This window comes from Sander lucioperca, chromosome 17 (genome assembly GCF_008315115.2).
Source record: "Sander lucioperca isolate FBNREF2018 chromosome 17, SLUC_FBN_1.2, whole genome shotgun sequence".
Taxonomy (NCBI): Eukaryota; Metazoa; Chordata; class Actinopteri; order Perciformes; family Percidae; genus Sander; species Sander lucioperca.
In genome coordinates, this window is record NC_050189.1 from 12,265,226 (window position 1) to 12,279,341 (window position 14,116).

The 14,116-nt window shown below is 42.4% G+C and overlaps 1 long non-coding RNA gene across 1 annotated transcript; it reads left to right on the forward strand.

Moving 5' to 3' along the window:
* The first annotated feature begins 1,144 nt into the window (after window positions 1-1,144).
* LOC116052111 lies at window positions 1,145-14,055 on the forward strand. Its single transcript, XR_004105493.1, has 3 exons — window positions 1,145-1,155; window positions 12,593-12,599; window positions 13,905-14,055. It is a non-coding gene; the product is annotated as an uncharacterized LOC116052111 (long non-coding RNA).
* The last annotated feature ends 61 nt before the right edge of the window (window positions 14,056-14,116 follow it).

Genomic DNA, 14,116 nt, shown 5'->3' on the forward strand with positions numbered 1-14,116 from the left:
AGATTTAAAACACTCCTAAGGAACACACATTTCCTGGGTGAAAGGCTTTAGTTTTCCCGGGGAAGCAAACTCCGCTCTCGTGCTTGAACGTCATGTATGTTAATGGCCACCCATCGCCCCCGACCTCTTCCCTACTCTGCCAGCCGCGTTATATAAAGCGGCCGTCAATTCAGTAAATACAGCAAAAAAACGTGGAATGCTTACAAATTACAGTGCTTAACTTTTCGTAGCTTTTTGAACAAATTGTGGTTCATGAGAACAGGGTGTGGTGTTAGGGGTCTTCATTAGGGCTTTACCCTGGTCTGGACAGATGCTGTTCCCTATGCTGACCTGTGTGGAGCGCTACCTGGCTGTTGTTCACCCCATCACCTGCATGAGACTGAAACCGGGGGGCTGAGTCAGGATCAGAAATATCAGCACTGTGTGCATTTGGCTAGAAGGCTTTTCAGGGTTGGGTTTCATGTTCCTGACCATAAATTATCCTGAATACATCCTTATACCAAACACCATCCAACTGGCCTTCTGTTTTAATCTCCATGACTTTCTGCAGCCTTTCAGTTCTCTGCGTTCTGATTTGCCCACGGCCAGGGGAAGCGGGTGGGAACATGGAGCGGGTCGACCAATCAAAGCAGAGGGCTTTCCACACCATCATGATCATAATGGGAGTGCTGTTGCTGAGGTTTGAAGGGAATTTGGTTTGCATTGTGATGGGCTTCTCACCAACAGTTGGCTACAGTGTTCAGTGTGTGTGGAGGGCACTTAAAGGGTGGTTCAATCTGCACAGCAGTCTGGTGTTACCTCTTCTCTTTGTACACTGAGCAGGAAAACTACCAGGCTGTCAAACACAACACTGAAGCAAGACGAGAATTGGGTCAGATTAAAGTGTGTGAAATTACTAGTGAATTAAGCCATATTCAAAGTTATTTAGGGAAAGTCACCCGGCCAGCTTGCTTTGTATCAGGGTTTTTCCTGCTTAGAGGAATTTTTGGCGCCCCCCCCAAAGAGGTTTTAGCCAGCCCCAAAGGACAATCAATGCTAAAATGATAGAAACTGAGAAAAAAAACTGCAATTCAAATCCTCCCCAAATGTGTTTAATAGCAATTTACAAAACAACCTTTGAACAACTTGAATAGGAGTGCTACTCTCAGTTTTAATGTCCAGAGTCTGGCTGAATACCAGACTCTCTCAATGATTTTAACGGTAGTATTTAAATATTAATATTATTTTTTAAAGCATTTTTTAATTGGAGTTTTATTTACTCAAGCATATTCATTCATTTCATTTATTTATTTATATAACATTTTGTTTATCAAATTGTCAGAAATAACAGGCAAATGCATAGATTTGAAATCGCCGGCAGATGGGGCGGGGTTTACCCAGTCTAGAAGTCAAAGCTACAAATATGCTAATGTCATTTCCTGTTTTTATATATTTATATCTATCTATAGCCCTATTCACACAGGAAAGGTGGGGACCTAGCGACCTCTGTTAATTTGACGGAAGTCATCTGGGATGTTAATGACGTGCAAATGTGCCATGTCTGTAATTTGTCAACTAAAAACTCCACCGCAAATTATCTCAATTGTTGAATGATTGGACTTGCTAGTAACATGGATACTGTGGCTTTTCACTCATGATTCTTTTGCGTTAGACTGCATTGCAAAGTGCAAATAAAACTTTTTTTTTATATATTATTATATTATATTATTATCTCCTTATCTGTGTGGCAGTGCAATTACCTAAAATATCTCGCAATCAGCTCACAAAAAGATTTATACAAAGATAATATATTAGAAGGTAATAGACGCTTGAACCCTCGACTGAGGTTGCAGTGTATTTTGGCCACAGCTGTTTGCAGGTATGGTTAGGACTGCAGTGACTCATTTAACTAATAGAGTGGGGAAATGTGATGGTTAAATCACACCTGGCCGTGGTCACGCTTACTTAGTAATTACAATAAAATCTTCATTAGAACATGATAATTTGTATACATGGTCATTACGAGGCACCTGACAAAACATTTCCACCAAACTGCTGTCTGTACACACAGTGACTTCCAGTCAGCATCACACTGAATTTGAATAAACACCTGTATAAGTTAGCAGGTTATTTGAATCCTGTCAAACATGATGGACTGAAAATTAATGATAGGAAATATCTTAACACCACGAGTGATTCAAATGCTTATGTTTGGATCTAAACATTGCATTATGACAGATTTTAACAAAGAAAAACACACACATCTACCAAATCATACCATTTCAAACTCCTGAAATATCCTCCCTGTGGAAGAATAATGTGAAACGAAAATTTGCCTGCCACGATTGAGAGTATAAAGTGAAAAGAAATCCATCATTTGTTTGACAACATGCAAAAATCCCACAGTCCTGGGTGCCATTAATTCACTCAGACTCAGAAGCATGAATATATCTTTGGATCAGAACGAGTGAATAGCAGTCGGTGAGTTTGGATGCGCAGGAGAAAGATCGGAAACAAGCACTGCTGAGAAGGTGGGTGTCCTTAAATTACATTACAGTTTTCAGTTAAAATTGTATTGCTTTTCCTTGGATATACCATTTACATTTTTAACCGTCATTGACTCAAATTAGGGACAAGCAAGAGAGCAGTACATTAACTCCATGTCCATTTTTTGTTGAAATCAACTTTACTTACTTTTGAAGTTAACCAAACAAATTATACGCAACACTGTTTGACAGCTCTGAAAAATGAATTTCAATTGTTAAAATAAATGTTAAAATTTTTAATAACTTTCATCTTAAGAAGGGACTTTGTTTAATAAGATATTTTCTTCGAGTGGTTTTTTTTAAAATTGTTTTTCTGTAACATGATGAACATTTAATGGAAGCCCATGTCTGCCAGGAATGAACAAAAAAGTGGTGAAAAGTTACTAATGATGGAAGCAAAAATACACTTGATAAATCAAATTTTGACTTTTTAAGTCAAAATGATGTCCAAAATGGGACTAAAGTCAAAAGTCCCAAGTCAAAATGACATAGTAAGCCACATAGTGACTCAAAACAGTTACGTTACTTAAGTAAGGATCTCGTTATTTTGATTGACTGTTGCAATTTCTATTCATAGAATCGATTTGCCCTTAAGTTTCTTGCATGAAACTTTATTTTTTCACATTATTACAAGTTATTTTCCACATTATTTTCTCTTAATCACAACACTTTTCTTGTTATGTCAATGTCATTTCATGTTATAGCACAAAACTGTATCAATGTATCTAATTAAAACAAGAAAACCTTTCTTGCTATTATATAAATCAGTATGTTGTAATAAAAAAACACTTTTATATCAACTTCCAGATATTCAATTTACTCATTTCAATTTTCTCACTTAAAGAAAAACAAGCAAATATTTTTTGGGATTTGGTGGCAGCAATACACTGTCATACTTTTACACAGCCTAAAACAACTGCATACAATAAATAACCCACAATGTTATAACAAATATATCTGCTGTTACTATGCACAAAATTTTGAATGGCTAAAAAAACAATGTGTCGTAGTTTTTAATCACTTTAATTATCTTTGAAATTATAGCAGTTATTTTATTTCTGTTCCTCTTGTCTTCCTTTTTTTCCATAAAAGCAAATCCACACAAACCGATATGTCCGTCAACTCCTCTTCCTCCCACTTTTACCCCTGCCAAGACTCCAGAGCTGGACTTCTCCTCTCCATAGCCTACAACGTAACTAAGAACATCCTCATCCTCCCTCTCTCCACTTTTGTCCTCTACCTGGGTCACAAACGATGGCGACAGCAGCGCTCCTTTGCAACAACGAGCCACTCTGACATCTTCACCTACAACATGGCTGCTGTTGAGCTCATCTTTGCATTTGGAACCACAGCCTTCTTTTGTGGTAGGGTTTTATACGTATTCAATGGTTTTCCCTGGAGAGATGTTCTTTCACATCCTGACCTGTGTGGAGCGCTACCTGGCTGTTGTTCACCCCGTCACCTACATGGGGCTGAGACAGTCGGGTGGAGTCAAGATACGAAATATCAGCATTGTATGTGTTTGGTTGCTGTGCTTTAGATGGAGTGGTGTAGGAGTTGACTATGATATAAATGTCCCTTTTTTCTGTGCATTGGTCTTCGCTTCAGTTGTCGTAGCTTTCTGCAGCCTTTCAGTTCTCCGTGTTCTGATTTGTCCAGGGCTGGGGGAAGCGGGCGGGAACAGGGAGCGGGTTGATCAATCAAAGCAAAGGGCTTTTCACACCATCACTGCCATAATGGGAGTGTTGTGGTTGTGGTTTGCAGGGTTCCTTCTTGGTCTTGCTCTATACTACTCAAATCTGCTGAGCTACGATGATGGATGTGTGGCACTGGTTACTGGAATCTGGTTTAGTCTGCCCAGCAGTTTGCTTTTACCTCTGCTGTTCCTACATGACTTCTTTTAAATTTGATAAGAGTAAGTTTCACTATAATTGAACTTTGGACAATAAATAAGAATTATTATTGGAAGTTGTAGCACAGAAGGATTTGATATAATTTAATAAAAAATGGAAATAGAGCATGTCATATCATGTCCATTCAGTAGTCCCACGTGGATCTCCACGTTATCCTGTTATAATTGTGGCCTAAAATTAATAGATGTGCAGCAGCTTTCTCTTCTCACAGCAGCTGTGATTTAAAGGGGTCACATTTTCTTTTTACTAATTCACCAACTTGTGCAGACAAATTAGTATTTTTTTTCCTTTGAAACAATAATACATTTATATTGTTTCAACCATTGACTTTAATGACTCACTCACAAATCATACATTTTAATTATATTCACAGGATGTTCATACATATACAAATATTTAGTATATTTACATGTATCGATAATGTAATGAAATCATATGTAACCTATGTGGCACATTTAGAACTTCAACTGAATATTTGTACCCAACTAATAGCAACCAAAGTTGGCTAGAATTGCTAAACGTGCAACAAAAAAAGAGTATTGAAAGCACAATGATTAAGTTATTGACAAACAGCTAATTTGAGAATATGAGTCAGTAATTTCAGAGCCCAAATGAGCAATTTGTGAATACCAATGAACTCCTCTAAGAGCACAACTGAACCTATTCAAGATTACAAATTGTGAATTTATATTAACACATTTAACAGTTTGTTCCTTGTAACAAGTGTGAGCTTTTTAGTTATGTCTAAATTTTGATCAGTTTCTTAAAGTGTCAACTGCCTGATCTTTCATTCTCTGCATTTACCATTTGTCAATGCTGTTCATTGTTATCGACTATTGCTACATACAATCCTCAAAATAAAATATTTCTAAATGGGCGTCATTTGTTGTGGTTTGGTTTTTGAAGATAATCTGTTTTGCCAATGTTTGTATCTTGACTGAGTGTCTTCTGAATGTGTGATCCTGACATAAGCAGCACTTAAAGTTATGTTAGTTGCTAGTGATGCAGGGCTCGACAGTAACGGTTGCCCGTGGCAACCAGATTGAGTCTATTGGCAACCGTTTTGTGGCTTCTGGTTGCCCCCTATCGGATCCACGCTGAATGCCAACGATTGGAAAATAGGCATTCATGTAAAAATTGAGTTTGGCCACATGGGTTATGACAACCCATGGGCCCACCACCTGTGGGAGGAACTGCTGGGGTCGGGTGCGCTGCCACATGGGTGGCAGTGAAGGTCAGGGGCCTCGACGGACCAGACCCGGACAGCAGACGCTGGCTCTGGGGACGTGGAACGTCACCTCTCTGTGGGGGAAGGAGCCGAAACTTGTGCAGGAGGTGGAGCGCTACCGGTTAGATCTGGTGGGGCTTACCTCTACGCACAGTCTCGGTTCTGGAACCATACTCCTGGATAGGGGTTGGATTCTTTTCTTCTCCGGAGTTGCCCAGGGTGTGAGGCGCCGGACGGGTGTGGGGATATTCACAAGCCCCCGGCTGAGCGCCGCTACGTTGGAGTTTACCCCGGTGGACGAGAGGGTCGCCTCCCTTCGCCTGCGGGTTGTGGGGGGGAAAACTCTGACTGTTGTTTGTGCATATGCACCAAACAAGAGTTCGGAGTATTCGGCCTTCTTGGAGACCTTGAATGGAGTCCTGCATGGGGCTCCAGTGGGGGACTCCATAGTCCTGCTGGGGGACTTCAACGCGCACGTGGGCAATGATGGAGACACATGGAAAGGCGTGATTGGGAGGAACGGCCTCCCTGATCTATCTATGTTTGTTGTTGGACTTCTGTGCTAGTCATGGATTGTCTATAACGAACACCATGTTCGAACATAGGGATGCTCATAAATGTACTTGGTACCTAGGCCAAAGGTCAATGATCGATTTTATAATCGTTTCATCTGATCTGAGGCCGTATGTTTTGGACACTCGGGTGAAGAGAGGGGCAGAGCTGTCAACCGATCACCATCTGGTGGTGAGTTGGGTCAGGGGGTGGGGGAAGACTCTGGACAGACCTGGTAAGCCCAAACAGGTAGTGCAGGTAAATTGGGAACGTCTGGAGGAGGCCCCTGTCCGACAGACTTTCAACTCACACCTCCGGTGGAGGTGTGAGTTTTCGTGCAACCCTGTGGAGGCTGGGGGCATTGAACCCGAGTGGACAATGTTCAAAGTTTCCATTGCTGAAGCTGCGGGGAGGAGCTGTGGTCTTAGGGTCTTAGGTGCCTCAAGGGGCGGTAACCCACGAACACCATGGTGGACACCGGTAGTCAGGGAAGCCGTCCGACTGAAGAAGGAGTCTTTCCGGGATATGTTATCCCAGAGGACTCCGGTTGCAAGGTACCGAAGGGCCCGAAGGGTTGCAGCCTCTGCCGTGAAAGAGGCAAAGCAGCGGGTGTGGGAGAAGTTTGGAGAAGACATGGAGAAGGACTTTCGGTCGGCACCAAGGTGCTTCTGGAAAACCGTTCGCCACCTCAGGAGGGGGAAGCGGGGAACCATCCGACTAATACGCCCTCTATATTAGAGGCAGACCTGGAGGATGATGGGGGATTGTTGTCAATTTCCCAGGCGGAAGTCACTGATGTAGTCAAACAACTCCACAGTGGCAAAGCCCCTGGGATTGATGAGATCCGTCCAGAAATGCTCAAGGCTCTGGGTGTGGAGGGGCTGTCTTGATTGACACGCCTCTTCAACATTGCGTGGAAGCCTGGGACGGTGCCTAAGGAGTGGCAGACCGGGGTGGTGGTCCCCCTTTTCAAAAAGGGGGACCAGAGGGTGTGTGCCAATTACAGGGGTATCACACTTCTCAGCCTCCCCGGTAAAGTCTACTCCAAGGTGCTGGAAAGGAGGGTTCGGCCAATAGTCGAACCCCAGATTGAAGAGGAACAATGTGGATTCCGTCCTGGTCGTGGAACAATGGACCAGATCTTTACTCTCGCAAGGATCCTGGAGGGAGCCTGGGAGTATGCCCAACCGGTCTACGTGTGTTTCGTGGATTTGGAGAAGGCGTATGACCGGGTCCTCCGGGAGATACTGTGGGAGGTGCTGCGGGAGTATGGGGTGAGGGGGTCTCTTCTCAGGGGCATCCAATCTCTGTACGACCAAAGCGAGAGCTGTGTCCGGGTTCTTGGCAGTAAGTCGGACTCGTTTCAGGTGAGGGTTGGCCTCCACCAGGGCTGCGCTTTGTCACCAATCCTGTTTGTAATATTTATGGACAGGATATCGAGGCGTAGTCGGGGTGGAGAGGGGTTGCAGTTCGGTGGGCTGGGGATCTCATCGCTGCTTTTTGCAGATGATGTGGTCCTGATGGCATCATCGGCCTGTAACCCTCAGCACTCACTGGATCGGTTCGCAGCCAAGTGTGAAGCGGCTAGGGTGAGGATCAGCACCTCTAAATCTGAGGCCATGGTTCTCAGCAGGAAACCGATGGAGTGCCTTCTCCAGGAAGGGAAAGAGTCCTTACCCTAAGTGAAGGAGTTCAAATACCTTGGTGTCTTGTTCGCGAGTGGGGGGACAATGGAGCGGGAGATTGGTCGGAGAATCGGTGCAGCGGGTGCGGTATTACATTCAATTTATCGCACCGTTGTGACGAAAAGAGAGCTGAGCCAGAAGGCAAAGCTCTTGATCTACCGGTCAGTTTTCGTTCCTACCCTCACCTATGGTCATGAAGGCTGTGTCATGACCGAAAGAACGAGATCCAGGGTACAAGCGGCCGAAATGGGTTTCCTCAGGAGGGTGGCTGGCGTCTCCCTTAGAGATAGGGTAAGAAGCTCAGTCATCCGTGAGGAGCTCGGAGTAGAGCCGCTGCGCCTTCGCGTCAAAAGGAGCCAGTTGAGGTGGTTTGGGCATCTGGTAAGGATGCCCCCTGAGCGCCTCCCTAGGGAGGTGTTCCAGGCACGTCCAGCTGGGAGGAGGCCTCGGGGAAGACCCAGGACTAGGTGGAGGGATTATATCTTCACCCTGGCCTGGGAACGCCTTGGGATCCTCCAGTCGGAGCTGGTTAATGTGGCTCGGGAAAGGGAAGTGTGGGGTCCCCTGCTGGAGCTGCTCCCCCCCACGACCCGACACCGGATAAGCGGACGAAGATGGATGGATGGATGGATGGATGGTTGCCCCCTTTGGCAACCACCCATTCAATGTGTTTTTATATATATATAAACTTACAAAACTGTGTCAATTACGGTGGTTATTTGTGAAATTGTGCAAACGACAGCCTTTTCAAGGCATTTGAGAATGAAGGAGTGGTACCCAAATTGACGCTTGTCTGAGAAATGGAGTTTTCCACAATGTGTTAGTGAGTAAATCTACTGAAATGGCCACCACACCATAACAGAGGAGTGTGATATGTAAGATGAGAATGCAGAGGTTTAGGCATGTGAGTCAAGGCTGTAAAAAAAAACAATGGGTATCTGTATATCTTTGCGAAGCGCAAATCAGTACAGAATGCATCAATAACTTTTTGGGGAGGGTCATCCCTTTTTTTCCACTTCGTTTTGGAAGGTCATCCAAAATGTTTTGCCGGTGAAGGGAGGGTCAGGTCTATTTAGATTAAAGATCCCAAAACTCCTCCGGTAGCCCCTGAAATAAATAACGAACAGTCCCTAGAGTTTAAACAGTTTGTGCGCAACAACATTTCAGCTGTTGTGCGACCGTTTTCCACACATGCGCGTTTGCTGTGAAAAGATCCAGGCAACGCAATTTACTTTTCACCTTAACGGCGCATTAAAATCTGGTGTATTGCTAATATGGCCCAGGTGTTTGGTATCTACTGGACAGAATATCAACGCGGATTTTGGTGCCTCATTACGATGCCACCTAAATGTCTGCGCTGCTCTCTGATGCTCTGAAACAGACATGAGAGAGGCAACAGATGCATCGCTGCATGTCACGCTACAAACAAGTTACACTTAGCAGCAGGTAGCATTAGCCTACTGTTAGCTAGAGTAGTAACTGGATTAAACACGGTTAAAATGCAACCAAATGGTGTAAAAGTGTGTCTGTATAGTAGGGGGCCTAGTTGTGGAGGGCTCTGTTAGTCAGCAGGACTTCGAATTGTATCCGTTGTGGGACAAGGAGTCAGTGGAGGTTCTGGAGGACCGGAGTGATGTGGTCACAGAAGCATGAAAAGTTGAGCAGACAAGCAGCAGAGTTCTGGACATACTGAAGTTTACTAAGGACTTTGGATGATCAACCATATAAAATGCTATTGCAGAGATCAATTCTGTATGTAATGGAGGCATGAATCAAGTTTTCGGCAGCAGAGAAGGTGAGTGATGGGCGGATACGGGCAATGTTTTTGAGGTGGAAGAAGGCAGTTCTGGTAATTTGATTGACATGGTGTTTGAAGGTGAGGTTGCTCTCAAAAATAACTCGAAGGTTGCGGATGTGTAGGGAGAGAGACAGAGTGGAGTTGTTGATGGTGAGGCAGACGTTGTGAGTGGTTTTGGTGAGGGATTTGGGACCAATGATGATCATATCTGATTTGTCACAGTTAAGTTTGAGGAAGTTTTGCATCATGGTTTTAATTTCACTGAGGCAGTTGTTCACCTCACTAATTGAACACAACACTGCTATTATTTTGAACATGCCCCTTTCAATTACAGATTCAATTACACAGAATGAGCAGCATGCATGTCACGACTGTTGGCTCTGTTGGTTTTCTATGACTCTACAACACTTACTAGTCAATTATTTGCCATGTAGAAATATCACTTCTACCAAAAAATTTGATTCATGAGGTTAGTGATGTTGGAACCTCGACTCGGCGCAGTGTGCGTCCGTTTTCCATTGCAGATTTTAGTGCCGCCTCAGCGTGGCTGGTCGCCGCAGTAAACTCCTGTGACCTAATGCGACACACACATTTATATACAAAATGACTTAAACCGATTAATCGATTATCAAAATAGTTGGCAATTAAATTAATAGTTGACAACTATCGATTCATCGTTGCACCTCTATATGAAACATGACCGATTTACAGATGTGTCACATGTTAATCTGGGCGCAGTGAAACGTTAACACAACTACAGCAGCGGTCTCCACTCCACGTTAGAGCTGCTTCGTCAACAAACACCTCAGACTGTTTCCCGTACATGCTGTATGTAAGTACAAACACATTAAACACGACCATGGTACAAATAAGAATGACAACATGAACATTTCGACGATTTATTGACGTTTGCAGTGTTTTGAATAGGCATTGATACAGTCACCTACGTGATTATTCATATAGATCTCAATTTTGAATTAGCAGTTTGATGAGATCCCTGTGAATTAATGTGAAGGATGGTGATGTCTCAAACTACATTCTGAAGCATGTCTGCAAAAACTATGCAATACGTACATTAACAAAGTAATGTATTTCCTGGATCAAGACAGGGTTCCTCATGCCACGCCTGCGTCACATCTCGAACAATGTCACCAGTTAACTCAGTCACCACTTAAACTGTAACACCGGCACAGTGGGGACGTTCTCCTTGCCGACAAGTAGAGGGATCATCTGGTTCATGAAGGCAGTCGTGTCTTTTGCTTCACTTCGTTCCGGAACATTAATAAAACAAAGGTTAGAGGACCGACTTCTATTCTCAGCTTCATCAACTTTATCCTTCAGGTAGGCATTTTCCTTTACGAGTGTTTGCACACGTTTTGTCCCACACTCAGGTGGTCTCTGATGTCAGTTAGGCCCCATCCAAAGGTCACAGGTGAAGATTACATAACTTGTTTTCCAGCTCTCCTTCACACGAAACATAATAATTACACCGATCCTGTCATGGGGTCACACCCAGACGTTTCCCATGATCCTCACCACTTGGGTCCCTCATATCAACTTTTAGATGTCATGACAACATTCAGTTGTCACACAACATTGAACAGTATGTAACATATATTTAAAATTATACAGACTTAATTTCATCCTATCAGTAACGATCATTGTCTCTGTCAGAGAAACGTCACTAGCGGTCTCGTGCAACAAGTGTGGGCATCACCAATGGGCCGAAGGCAAAGCCAGAGTCGGTAATGTACTACAATAAGTATGGCGTGGATGGACTCTCTTCTGAATCAGATGGCAATTGCCATGTGTGTACTCTGCGAAAGGCACGGTATGCATAGATGGCTGGTGGCTGTATTCATATAACGTTATACATCCTCGACATGGCTGAAAACAATGCACACATCCTCTTCAAGAAGGGCACCAGCAGTAAAATTGTCCAGAGGAAGTTCATGCAGCAACTGGCAGAGGAGCTGAGAGCGGAGTTTATGGAGGAAACAAGGGCAGCAGAACACGGTCCGAGCAGCGCTGCGCACCGCAGCCGACACCAAAACGGTGGCAGTGCCAGGTTAGGTTAGGCTGTAATATTCAAATAAAATGTTTTATAATCAAATAAGATACTCTTAATTGTTATTTGCCTGTTATAAGTTATGTTCAATAGATTTCCATATGGAAAAATACTGGTGTGAATGTATGAAATAATCACGGTTTACTTTGCCACGATAGGAATTTATTGATGAATGTATTACTACTCAAATGTATAATTAAACTTGTTAAAATGTACATGTTGGTGTTATTTCGTTTTTGTAAAGATATCCTTACACAATAAATGCATTAATATGGCAATTGGGTATTTATCATGAGAGATTACAGACATGTTTTACTGGTTGGACAGTGTAAATAAATAAATAAAGAGAACAGGACATGTTTTACTGGTTGGACAGTGTAAATAAATAAATAAAGAGAACAGGACATGTTTTACTGGTTGGACAATATAAAGTATATAAATAAAGAGAACAGGACACAACTTTTCTTTCGCTTCTCTGAGTCGTTCGTTTGTTGTCTCTATCTATTTCTTCACTTACACTGTCACTCTCTCGAAATATGCTGCTATACTGTTTGCTGCTTCAATCCAGATGAGTATTTAAAAGTATTTTCTGCGACTGAAAAAGGCACGTGTTGAGGATGAGGACCAGCCTGAACCGGAGGTATCAGTCTGAAACAGAGCTCAACAGTCCGACCAGTGGAATTAGTTATGTTATTAATTTGTTTACAATATTCTCAGGCTTCAACCAGTGAAAGACAGAGTCAGGGAGAGAAAGAGATAGGTTTAAGTGGTGACTGAATTGACTGGTGACATTGTTCAAGATGTGACGCAGGCGTGGCATGAGGAACCCTGTCTTGATAACCAGGAAATACATTACTTTGTTCATGTACATATTGCATATTTTTTGCGGACATGCTTCAGAATGTAGTTTGAGACATCACCATCCTTCACATTAATTCACAGGGATCTCCTCAAACTGCTAATTCAAAATTGAGATCTATATGAATAATCACGTAGGTGACTGTATCAATGCCTATTCAAAACACTGCAAACGTCAATAAATCATCGAAATGTTCATGTTGTCATTCTTATTTGTACCATGGTCGTGTTTTTTAATCATGTAGACCACATGTGTCAAAGTCAAAGCCCAGGGGACCAAATCCGGCCACTTGCAAATTTTGATGAGGAAATACTGTAATTATGCGACACTGCCATGCAGAATTTGACAGATTTGCCAACTTCACTTTAAGATCCAGAATTACCCGCAGAAGCAGTGAGTTTTTTAATATTCAGGCTGTGAAACAGGTTGTTGTGAGTCGGCTGGGTGGCAGCTGCTTTTAAAAATGTGATGTTTGTTTTGCATGACTCGCTAAATTCTACGATGGCTAAGAAACGTTTTTGCTGACTTTTTTAGGGCTTTATGTCGACCAAACTGTATGGGAGAAAGCTATACGAGACATGCAATAATACAAAGTTAATTTACTTTTTTTGTTAAATACAAGCATGTCAATAAAGTCAACATGTCTGGTCCTTATCGTGATCGTCATTTCCAGTGTGGCCCTTAGTGAAATTGAGTTTGACAGCCCTGGTCTAGACCTACCAAAATCAATCCTCAACATAGGCCACACGACAGGTGAAAAACTAAACAACCAAAGAAAAGTTGACACATGTTAAAACGGTACACAAAACCAAGTTCAACATGCAAGCTCTAGGTTGTCTAGTAACTAGAGTTTCACCAGTTAATTTAGTCACCACTTAAACCGTAACACCGGTCACCGGGATGAAGTTAGTTTAGTGTTTGACATTTGTCGGTTTTCACGGATGATACCTTCAATAGGTCCGTGTCAAAGCCTCGATTTCACTCAGTGTAAGGTGTCTGAGACATATTACAGGTGGTTTGATGTCAATACCTTTTAAAATAATAATCTTTAAATATGCATTTAATAGCCAACATATCAGGGATATTGATAAGTTATTTTCAAAGTATTTTTTACACAAACTAACAGCTGTGAAAGTTGTGAGAGGATGTCGGAGAAATATTACAGGTGGTTTGATGTCAATATATATTCATTAATGAGAAACGTGTTGAAACTACCATCTTTATTGGTAAATATACATCTTTATTTATCTTTATTTATTTTTTACTAATTCACAAGTGTGAAATGTTGACTTTGGGTCAAACTGACCCGTTTTCAATTTTTGTTTCATATCAGAAAATATGGGATGTAGAAATAAGCGGTGAAAATGTGTAGAAGAAAAATTTAACAATTTAACACGTTGGAAAAAGCAAAAACAAACTGTGAAAAAAAGGCGTCAAAAACGTCGAAAAAAGTTGACGGAAAGACAACACAAGGGTTAATGGCTCTCC